Source organism: Callospermophilus lateralis, unplaced genomic scaffold (genome assembly GCF_048772815.1).
Source record: "Callospermophilus lateralis isolate mCalLat2 unplaced genomic scaffold, mCalLat2.hap1 Scaffold_205, whole genome shotgun sequence".
NCBI lineage: Eukaryota > Metazoa > Chordata > Mammalia > Rodentia > Sciuridae > Callospermophilus > Callospermophilus lateralis.
Window position 1 is genome coordinate 1,024,490 of NW_027513036.1, and position 12,004 is coordinate 1,036,493.

Here is a 12,004-nt window from a genome sequence, read left to right on the forward strand (position 1 = left end):
TATTTTTTAATAAAATAGATCATAACCAGTTTCAAAAGATAGGGATCTCTTCACTGTGGGAGGTCGATGCATAACCAGAATTTTAATTAAAAAATTTCCTCCTTATAAAAACTATGATTTCTCGCTCAGCGCCTCCCCGCGGGTTTGCGACGTTTAGCGACCATTGCGCCTGCGCGCGCACCGGCGGCTAGGCTGGGGCCGTGGCGGCTCGTGCCGGGTGATGCTAGGCGGCTCCGTGGGCACCAGGCTGTTGCGGGGCGTGGGTGGGAGTCGCCGGCAGTTCGGGTCGCGAGGTGTCCGCGAAGGTGGCGCAGCCATGGCGGCAGGGGAGAGCATGGCACAGCGAATGGTCTGGGTGGACCTGGAGATGACAGGATTGGACATTGAAAAGGACCAGATTATTGAGATGGCCTGTCTGATAACAGACTCTGATCTTAACATTTTGGCTGAAGGTCCTAACCTGATTATAAAACAGCCAGATGAGTTGCTGGACAGCATATCAGATTGGTGTAAGGAGCACCATGGGAAGATAACATTACCAAATAACAAGATTGCTGCTTTGGGGAACAGTAACAAGCTTATTGCACTCACATCTGAATCCTAGACCATTGTTGGATGGTATTTAAAAAGAGGGTTAGAGGAAGATTGCTTGGCAAGCCTGGGAAACTGCTTGCTTTTTACTTTTCATCTTTTGGACCTCTCGAGATCATCTTCTCCTGAATGTCCTCTTTTTTCTCTCCTATATTCAGTCTGTCGCGAACGCATTGTGGATTGTCAAGTATTACTCAAGTCAGTCTTTTGGATGAGGTTAGACATCAACTCTCAGAGAAGGGGGAATGCTGCTGTCCTCTTAATAGTTGTTTCTTCCCAGAGGTTATATCCTTGGACTTTGAGCACCATCTTTTTTGACTGTGTGGAAATGCTATTAACAATCAGGAACATAACTCATTGGCTTGGATTAAGAAAAATTTGGTGAAAAGATGGCAGTTTCAATTTGAACTTGAGTTCTAATAATGGTCCATCTGTGGTGATACTTGCCCATTTTAGAAGTAAAGTTTCATTTCTGGATACCTTTGAAAACTGACTTCATGTGTTTCTGCTGGGGGCTGGGGATTCTCTCTTGCAGTCTGGTCTTACCAAGGCAGTGAAGGAGAGTACAATTACATTGCAGCAGGCAGAGTATGAATTTCTGTCCTTTGTACGACAGCAGACTCCTCCGGGGCTCTGTCCACTTGCAGGTAAAATCCAATCCTATGTATATCTTGTAGATAGTCTTCCATTGTAGTGATTCAAGAGACTGCAATTCCAGAAATACCAGCCAAGCCTATCTATATCTTCTATTTACTCTGATTTGGATTATTTATCTTTTGTGTTCAAGTTTCCTTGTATAGTTCACAACATGAATATTAGGAAAATGCACTGAAATAAGACATGAGAAGTTAGAAATAAACTCAGTAAAAATTTCTCCATATTTTTATGATGAAAGAATTTTTGACATAGAAAAGTTGGACTGAGTAATTGTTAAATGTGTGCCTGTTGGTTGTACCTATTTTTTTTTTATATTTGAAAATAAAGTGTAGGTGTTATGACAATTCATTTCTAAAAACTTCATGGAGCATCTCCTAAGAATAAGGATATTTTGTTATGTAACACAGTATCATTATTGCATTGAAAAGAATTAGAACCATTTAATAGTATCACGTGATGTCTAGTCTACATTCAGAGTTCCCTAAAATGTCTAATTGTTTTTGAACCAGGATTCAGTCAAGGCTCATGCGTTTCATTTTGGTTATTATGTATCTTTAGTCTGTTAACCCAGAACTGTCCACCTATCTCTATTTTTTTTCCCTTGTGACATTGATTTAAAAGAGACCAGGTCAGTTCTACCAGGATTTTTAAAGCAGTAACTTTGAAAGAGGGGTGATAATGTTCTGTGGAGGTGTATTTGCATTTGTATATGTCCATTGATGTGGTAACTGACACTTTTCTGGATCATTCACAAGGAAAGTTTTGGCATTAAGTCTTAGAATTACATTGTGTAAAAGTTCTTCAGCCAATGTAGTTGATACCTATTTTAAAATTCTTATTTAAATTTAGTGTTTTAAATATAAATTACTGTGTGGAAACATGAATGTTTATGTGATTGTTATAAAAATTGGAATGTAAATAAAGGCTTATTTACTTACATGAAAAAAAAAATAAAAACTATGATTGGCCTTTAGAGAAAATCTATCCTTTAGTTTTATATTGGAGATGTGTGTAATAAAAATGAATCCCTCTTTTGCTTGCAAAGTTTAAATATTTGAAGAAAACTCTCTTGAGTAAATGTTGTAGAGATACCAATTTATGATTTCTCTGCACTATACCTTTGGCCTCATTCCCCACACACCCTATTTCACAACATTACCCAGATTTTTATGGTAGGAAAGTTTTCAAAACCAGAGAAAATTTACCTAAACATAGATATGTGTTGTATTTTCTGATCACATAAATTTTGCCAGCAAATGTTAGAGACCACATCTTTTTACCCAGAGGCAAGGATTATGGGACCAATTGAAAAGTTAGCCACAGACCCAGTGTGCATTGCTCAGTATGAAAGCAATTATTACTTACCTTAGAGATCAAATAACTTTCTACTGAAAGGATATTTATGGTAACCATGAAAGACTAAATATAAAGGATCTTCCAATCTTTGTTAGCTATCACAATTGGCCCAGATTCTTTCATGACCCTATAAAGAAGAGGATCCTCATAATGCCCAAGATTAACTTTGATCTAATGGTATGGTGTTTCTAGGCCTAAATTTGTCAAAAAATAGGTAAAAAAGTGAATTCCCTCACACATTTATTTTGGGGATAGTATTTATATCAATTGCACGGCAATCACAACTCTCCTTAAATCTTGTCTTCCCAACTTCAAATTAAAATTCCATTTGGCTCTCATACTTGTCTGCTAGTCTAAAGTAGGATAGGGTAATATAAGAGCAGAAGCTCTAGTGTCAGAAGAGAAATTGATTGCAGTCCTGTCCCCAAAGGAAACATTCTGTATTCAAATTTAAGTTTTTTGAGAAGAGCCTCACTTCTCAAAAAACATTTAAGAGTGTGCCTCCTGTGGCTGGGGTTATAGCTCAGTGGTAGAGCACTTGCTCAGCACACATGAGGCACTGGGTTTGACCCTCAGCACCACATTTAAAAAAAATAGATAAAGAGTATGCCTACTGATTTCCATTGAATCTTTAATTAGAATAGGAATCAGTAAATAAAGTTTTGGGGCCAGATTCTCCCACCCCAATTTTTAAATGGCTGGTGAACAATGATTTTACTTTTTTGTTTGTTTTTTTATTTTTCAGTACTGAAAATCCAACCCAGGCCTCTAGCATGCTAAGCAAATGCTTTACCACTGCACTATATCCCCATTTTTTTTTAATTTTAATTTGAGACTAACTTGCGTAGGCTGGCCTCAAACTTGCAATCATCCTGCCTCAGTCTCCTGATTATCTGGAATTATAGCCATAGGCCAATCCTCCCTGACCACCTTTCCTTTTTTAAATTGTTGGAGAAAATATCAAAATACTTATATTCTGTAAAACATGAAAATTATATAAATTTCAGATTTCATTGTGTGGAAATAAAGTTTTATTGGGATATAACTGTAAAAAAAATCAAATTTAAGTTTTTGCAGGTATAAAACAAAAAGAGCAATGCTATTAGGTACCATTTGGGGCATGACCAAGAGTCAGTCACCTTCTGCCAAAGAACAATGCTGCCTGAATGCCCAACCCATTTTTAGTGTTTTAAAACACAGTTATGCAGATTCCCTTGATCAGATATTTTGAGGCTGGCAGGATTATGAAATGTGTCTCATCAATTCCAAGACTCATCATTTTGTTCAAATTTGTAACATTTCTAAATTTGAGGTATATTTTCAAATCAGAGTTAGCTGAAGATATTTCTTCATTTTTTCTTGCATAAACAATGGTGTTACCCTGCTGAGCATCATCACTGGAGAGGATATCGCAAACCTGGGCTTTAACTGAAATTTTTTATGACAAATGTAGTACCATTAAGACAAAGATTAATTGAGCTGTCTTTTGATTAAAATCTGTCTTACTGGGGCTGGGGATATGGCTCAAGTGGTAGCGTGCTCGCCTGCATGCGTGCGGCCCGGGTTCGATCCTCAGCACCACATACAAACAAAAGATGTTTTGTCCGCAGATAACTAAAAAATGAAATATTAAAATTCTCTCTCTCTTTCTCTCTCCCCTCTCTATCTTTAAAAAAAATCTGTCTTACTGTATATGATGTTGATTCTTGGCAAAATATGTCAGCAGAAAACTGAAATGCAGATTTTGTTGTAGTTTTTTTTCCCCTCAGAATTATTAAACAGATGATTTGGGCAAATTCTGTCTTGATGAACTTGGTGAACTTAAATCAGCTGTGAGAGATATGAACAGTTTTGTTGTGCTGATCACATCTACCCTCTGACCCAGTATGAGGTTAGGAAGCAAAAGCTGATCATCAGCATGATTTTTTAAGAGTGGTCTTTTGGGTGACAATCAGATGCCTTCTGAGGACACTCACAAACATTTCATTATTATCACCTATCAAACTTTATTAGTTTTTAGAGAAAGGAAGCAATTTACATAAAGCAGTTGTGAAGTCTTAGGTACACAGTAGACCTTCAAGAATTATTTTCACCATAGAATTGTCATTCTCTGAATTTATTTTAAGTTGATTAAGCATAACAATGTATGGTAGCCAGAACCAATAAGATTTCTAAGTGTGGTTCTCACTTCCTCAGTTGGTTTCTATTAGTTTTGTTTATAAAACACAAGTTCCCATTAGCTCTGTTGGAGTGACATCTTACAATTGATTCCTACTGATCTCACTTGCAAGCCAAATCTGCCATCTATTTTACTAATAACTAAGTGATCCATTCTTTTGAATGGTTGATATTTTGGATTAGGACACAGGACTTTACATTTATCACTGTAAAATGCTCATTAATTTTGTTCTTTCTCTCTTTGTTGCCGAAATGCTGTGAACTCTTCTTTTCTATAAAGTAATTGTCATGATTCTCAACTTTTTGGCATACACAGACATTAACTACTTTACAGATTTCAACTTACCAGTTAAACTGGTCTCAACTACAGAAATGGGACTGAATCTAGAACTCAGGTTCCAGAACTGTGAAAAATAAATTATTGTTGTTTCTAAGCCTCCTATTCCATAGTATTCTGTTATAGCTGTCTGAACAAACAGGACATCTCTAGTAAGTGATATGTGAAGGAGGTCCATCTTTTCATTACTCAAAAACACCTTGTTCTGTATTAATTGGCCTCTGGGTCTAATAACAAAGGATTGCATGAAGAAATTAAATACATTATATTTGAATATATTCCTAGAAGCAAAACAAAAAGCAGGAATAAAAAAATACATTTATAGAAGTCACTGCAGAAAATTTTGAGAAGAAATTATTTGAAAATAAAAGGTTCTCAAGAACACTTATAATAAAAAATAACTTTGCCTTAAATATCAGAGGATTTTTATTATTTTACTTCATATAACTTTTTTTTACTGATTTCAGAATCTATTATGAGCTAGATGTGGTGGTGCATGTCTATAGTCCCAGTTAATTGGGAAACTGAGTCTAAGGGATCACCTGAGGCTAGGGGTTTAAGCCCAGCCTGAGCAGCATAGTAATATCTCCTGAAATCAAAACAAACAAAATTCAGAAATAATACTAATCAAGACATTGTGGTATTGATATAAATATAGACATATAGACTGATGGAACAGAATTGTTAGTCCAGAAACTCTCATATTTTTAGTGAATTTATTTGAAGGTAATTAAGTGAGGATCAAAAAAAAAATCTTAAAGAATGGTGCTGGGACAACTGACCATGGATCACTTGACTCTATTTTATTTCGCTTAGCCCACTTCACATATTTCGCATTCCTGACTTAGGCTCCTACACATTAGGTTTTTGAACATTGATCTACCCAATCACCCATTGCTCAGATTCAATAAGCCATTTCCTTTGTGTCTTAGTTCCTTTAAGTACTACTCTAACAGAATACCTGAGACTGGGTAACTTATAATGAATAAAATTTATTGGCCCACAGTTTGGGAGGGCAAAAAGTTCAATAGCAAGGCACCAGAGTCTTGTGAGAGCCTTCTTTCTGGGTGATAACATGGGAGATATCACATAAGAGAAGGAGAGCACAAGAGGGGTGAACCCAATCCTGAAATAATGGTATTAGTCCATTTATGAGGGCAGAGACCTTATAAACAATATACCCCTTAAAGATTTTATCTATTCTTTTTTTAGTACATTATTGATTCTCATTTTGACATAGTTATACAAGCATGAAATATAGTTTGCTCTAATTCAGTTCCCAATAGTTTCCCTAGTATTTTTAAGGTCCTGGGTTCAATTTCTGGTACTAAAGAAAGAATTTTTTTAAAAAGTAAGTGGACAGTGGGCATTTCTGATTTTACAATTTTTGAATTCCTTAACATTTACGTGATCTTTAAAAAAAAATGTAGGTATTTTTTCAAGCGTAAAATGGGAATAACAAAATCCCAGCCTCAAAAAGTTGCTTTTGAGGAATAAGTAACAGTACATTCTCTTGGAACACTCCCATACACGCTGTTATTTCTTGTTGTGCAGTGAACATTTTCTTAACAGATTTGTGATATTCAGGAAGCCTTAAGCAAAACTATGACAAAATAAAATACTTTTTTCCATCCTCCTACTATTCCCTATTTTAGTTCTAACTTAACACTTACATGTTATTCTTATCCTTTCCCTCAAGAAACCCCACAAGTTTTCCTCAGTCTCACATTAAAATGTTTAATCAAGTTCTATCTTTCTTGAATAAATCGCCTACATCTAAACTTCCCACTCTTCAATTTTGATCCTAATTTGTCTACCCCAATTTCCCATTTCCTCTGAAGCTTATGATCTGAAAATCAGATTGATACTAATTCCACTGGTTAAAAAAAAATGTGCTTTACACATGAGCAAAAAACTTAGTAATTTACATGTGTGAAGTTATTGAGGTCTTTTGAAAATTCAAATTTATATGCACACACACACACCTATGTGTACTATATATATATATATATATATATATATATATATATATATATATACACACTCAATCAAATAATCAAATTTTTTTTTGTCATACTACATATGCAAGTCATAATAGGAATATAAAAGTTGATATTAGTCCCATCCTGATAAAATAACTTTTAAAGCATTCACAATATAATTTCATAAAAGATGTATTCAAAAATTAATTTTAAAATATTGCACTATTAAGGTATGGTGGAATATGCCTCTAATCTTAGCTCATAGGAAAGCAGGAGGATCAGAAGTTTAAGGCCCTGAGTAAATCAGCAAGACCCTGTCTTAAAATAGAAAATAAAAAAGGCTGCAGATTCAGCTAGTGTTTAACCTCCCTTGGCTTCAATCCTGGTACAAAAAAAAAGTATTGCCCATGTTCATAGTTTCATATATCTTATATGAATATTCTTAATTAAAAATGGAAATGTTTTATCAATAATTACATATAGTGTGCTCTCTAAATGCTTTTATTTTCTGGTTAAAGATTTCATGAAGAAGACTAAAATAAAGTATCAGCATATGTTGATTTCATTAAATAGTAGCTGGAGCACTTTCCCCCTCTGTGTGCAGAATGAATGTGCTATGAGAACAGTTGCTAGAATTTGATAAAGCAATTAGAACATAAGTCATGAGAACATAAATATTATAGGAACATTACATATCATACAATTATGACATACATTCTTTCCACAAATGAATAAGATAGTTCAGGGGTTACTGACATTAATGCATTCTGAATAATTTGTAATTTCTACCGTCATAATGTATAGTACTTTCAGTTTTTTTCTTTAACGTATAAATACATTTGTATTAACTTGCTAGTTAATGGATTGGAAAATAGTACAATAAAGTAGGCAGAGAGGCATAGCTGTTAAACTTCTTTTTTTTTTCAGCCAGTGATGATGAGATATTATTGTGAGAGAATTCTTACATAAAACACTTTTTAAAAATACCTCTACTCTTTTATTGACTTGTTGCAATTCCAAATTAGTATCTTTTGAAATCTCTAGCAGGTAATTACATGCATTTATTGTGAATTATTTTTCTGCATTCTTTCAACGAGAATTTATTAAACATGTTGAACACTTATATTGCAATAGGAAATACATCTGTATATACATACATTTCAATACACATCTTGAGGTACTAAAAGTATGTAGACATATACAGAATACAAAACAGACACACATGCAAATACCTATTAATAAGGAAACTTCATAATCTGAATATTTTATTCCTGGAAATCTAATAAACATTCTACAAACTAGAAAACTAATTTATAATAAATAAATATTTATTGTTAGGAAATTTGAAAGTAAATAGCCTTTAGTCATAAAATATTTGAATGGACTTCATTATCCCACATAGTACATACTGGGGTGGTTATACAGCAATAAGAGCCATAACAGCAACAAAGACACTATCTATTACAATTACCTTGTTTCTTATTATTTGAGTGGGGGGGTGCAGGCAGTGTGTACTAGAGATTGAACTCAGGTGCACTGAACCACTGAGCCACATCCCCCTCCCAATTTTGTATTTTATTTAGAGACAGAGTCTCCCTGAGTTGCTTAGTGCCTCACTTTTTTCTGAGGCTGTCTTTGAATTCAGGATGCACCTACCTCAGCCTCCCAATCCACTGGGATTACAGGAGTGGGCCATTGTACCTGGCTACCTTGTTTCTTTATTAAAGGAATCATTTTTTATCCTTCCTGTCTACAGGTAGTGCCAATTACCATCAGATTACTTCCTGTTTTGATCACCATAATTTATTTCATATAATATATATGATTGCTTAGAGGAGTTTGGGTTCACAGAAAAATTGAGAAAAATGCATTGAGTTTTCATATATTCACTATCTCACACATGCATAGTCTTTCTCATTATAAACATAACCTAAAAGGTTAGCACATTTATTACAATGATAGACCTATTTTGACACATCACTATCACCAAATGCTTGTAGTTTACAAAAGGGTTCTCACTTGGTATTTTACATACTATGAGTTGATAGATGCTTGTGAATGTGTATTTGGTATTATTATACCAAATATCTTCATCCCCCACCAAAAAATTCCTGTACTCTTCCTTTTCATAGTTTTCCCTGCTTATTTCATGCCAACTACTAAACATTTTATAGTCTCCATAGATTTCCTTTTCCAGAATATCACATTGTTGAAGCAATACAGTACATAATCTTTCCATATTGGCTTCTTTCACTTAGTAATGTACATTTGAAATTCTTTCTTGTTTCACAGTCTGATAGCTCATTTATATTTAGCAATCAATAATATTTAATTGTCTGAATGTACCATATAGTATTTATCCATTCATCTATTACAGAGCATCCTGGATGCTTACAAGTTTTGGCAATTATAAATAATGCTGCTGTCAACATCCAGGTACAGTTTTTCATATAGATATATTTTTCCACATTTTTGTAAATGTTTAGAAATACATATGATAATAGTATGTTCAGTATGTTCAACATTTACTATTCCACTTCCATCAGTAATAGGTAAGTAATAGGTAAGAGTTCCTGTTGCCTTACAACCAGACATATAGTGATGGATTTTGGTTATTCTAACAGGTGTTCAGAAATTCCATGGGCTTTCAGATGCAAATACTTAATTTTATCAAAGGACAGTGATCCAGGGGTAGACTGTGCTCAAATGTGGCCTTCCTCACCTGAACAATATATGGGGTTTGAAAAAAATTCAAACATATTTTGTATGAGCTATTCAAAGTTTAAGTTTTTAGAAGATATTTTCAAAATTCAGTGAATGTTTTATCCCCATCTTAGACAGATCTCCCACTCTCTTTGATTTCCTCTGGGTAGAGAGTTTACAATATTTTAACATTCTGAAGTACTGTCAATGTTATGCTTCTACTTTCAAAATTAGAAAACTGTATTTTACTTTCTAACTACAGTTTATATTTAGTATTACTTTCCTTATGTTTACTATAACTATTTTGTCTGTTGACACTTTTAAAAAGGAAACTATCTATGATTGCAAATATATATTTTATGTGAATATATTTTGAAGAGAAGTTGAACCCTTGTTGTCTGAACAGTTGTGAAAGTAATGTGAGACACACCATACATTGATTGCTAATTTTATTGTTGTTTAAATATTCTTAAATTCTAAAGATTTAACTTTACATTTATTGATTTTATCGAAACATTTTAAATAACTTCTGTCCTTGGCATTCCATTTGTGATGATTTTGAAATATTTTCTTTAACATTCTTTTTCCGTTTTACTGATAGTGAATAGTAACTTCTCTTATAATCCAATTTTAAAATTTTTATATCATTCTATTTTTTATTTTAGTTTTGTTTGACATGTATTAATTCTACATATTAATAGTGTTAATTGTGATATGTCCACCCAAGCAAGCCCTGTATACTAATCTCTTTTATGGTGCATGGTACTGAGGATTGAACCCAGGGGTGCTCTGCCACTGAACTACATCTCTAGAACTTTTTATTTTACTTTTGTATTATTTTATTTTGAGACAAGGTCCTGTTAAATTGCAGAGGTTGGCCCCTTCTTCGTCCTCTCCTGTGGCTGGAATTACAAGCATGCCCCACAATGCCCAACTCCAACTTCTATTTTTAATAGTTATTCGGCTGGGCATGATAGCCTTTAATAATGTTCTGATTCTGAAGATAACTTTTTATGACCTCCATCACAACAGTTGACAAGACTGCTTCTCCTCTTATTGTTATTTTTTGCACATGCATTATTATCACTTAATAATTACTCTGTTGATGTCATCTGTTTTTGTTCTGTATTCTCACTGTGATGTTTAGATGTAGATTTACTTTAATTCTTCCTGAATACATCATTTTAGAATCAGTTTCTAAGTTCTTATTAATTATTCTGTCAATACTATCTCTTCATTTTCTTGAAATTTTCATTTCAAAATTTCTATTAAGTATATGTGGATTATGTAATTCCATTCTTAATATGCCTTATTTTTCAACATGTTAGTTTTGCTAGATGGAACCATCATATGATTTCCTACAATTACTTCTTCTAATTAATTGATGCTTTCTTCATCAATGTGTAATTTTTCTTGCCAAAATGAACATTTAGTTCAAGTTCCAAAAATCGTGATTTTGTTTTATTGCCACAGATTATGAGATTATTTCTATTGGGTTATTAATTGCTATGGTTTGAATTTGGTTTGTCACCTCTGAAACTCATGTTAGAATTACATTGTCATTTCAATGGTGTTGGGAGTTATGGGCTTTAAGAGGGTTTCATGCAGAACTGAAATGATTCTCATGGATTAGACTGGTCACCATGAGCTTTCTGTTATTATAAATTCAGGTTTCCCTTTGTATATTGTGTCGTTGGCATGTGTCCACTTCCCTTCCTCTTTACACTATGTTTGAATGGAGGCCAACGTCATGCTATTGGACTTCCCAGCCACCAGAACTATGAGCCAAAATAGATCCCTAGTCTTTATAAATCATCTAGTCCAGGTAATCTTTTAAAACAGACTAGATCCTCAGTTAACACAGAATATTTTTTTACATCCTTATATGTTTGTCATTTTTGGATTGTGAAACAACTATTGGACAGATTTATTTTGGAAGCATCAAGGATACCAAATGAAAAATTGTGTTTTCAGCATAACTTTTCATTTGTTTATACTATGCATCTCATAAATAGCATCATTTTGAAGTTAATTTCTTATCCTAGTGGCTACCAGATGATATTAACTGTGTAAATAAGATCTCCAAACTACACGAGACACAAATTGGTGGATTAAATTCTTAAATGTTGTCTTTTTAATTCTGTTTCAAGCAGAATATATGGAAAGTGAAGTATTTAGAACTATTTGGCAGAATATGAAA

General features: G+C 33.8%; 1 pseudogene; it reads left to right on the top strand.

Moving 5' to 3' along the window:
• Positions 1-220: 220 nt before the first annotated feature.
• LOC143388725 (oligoribonuclease, mitochondrial pseudogene) lies at positions 221-604 on the top strand (annotated as a pseudogene).
• The last annotated feature ends 11,400 nt before the right edge of the window (positions 605-12,004 follow it).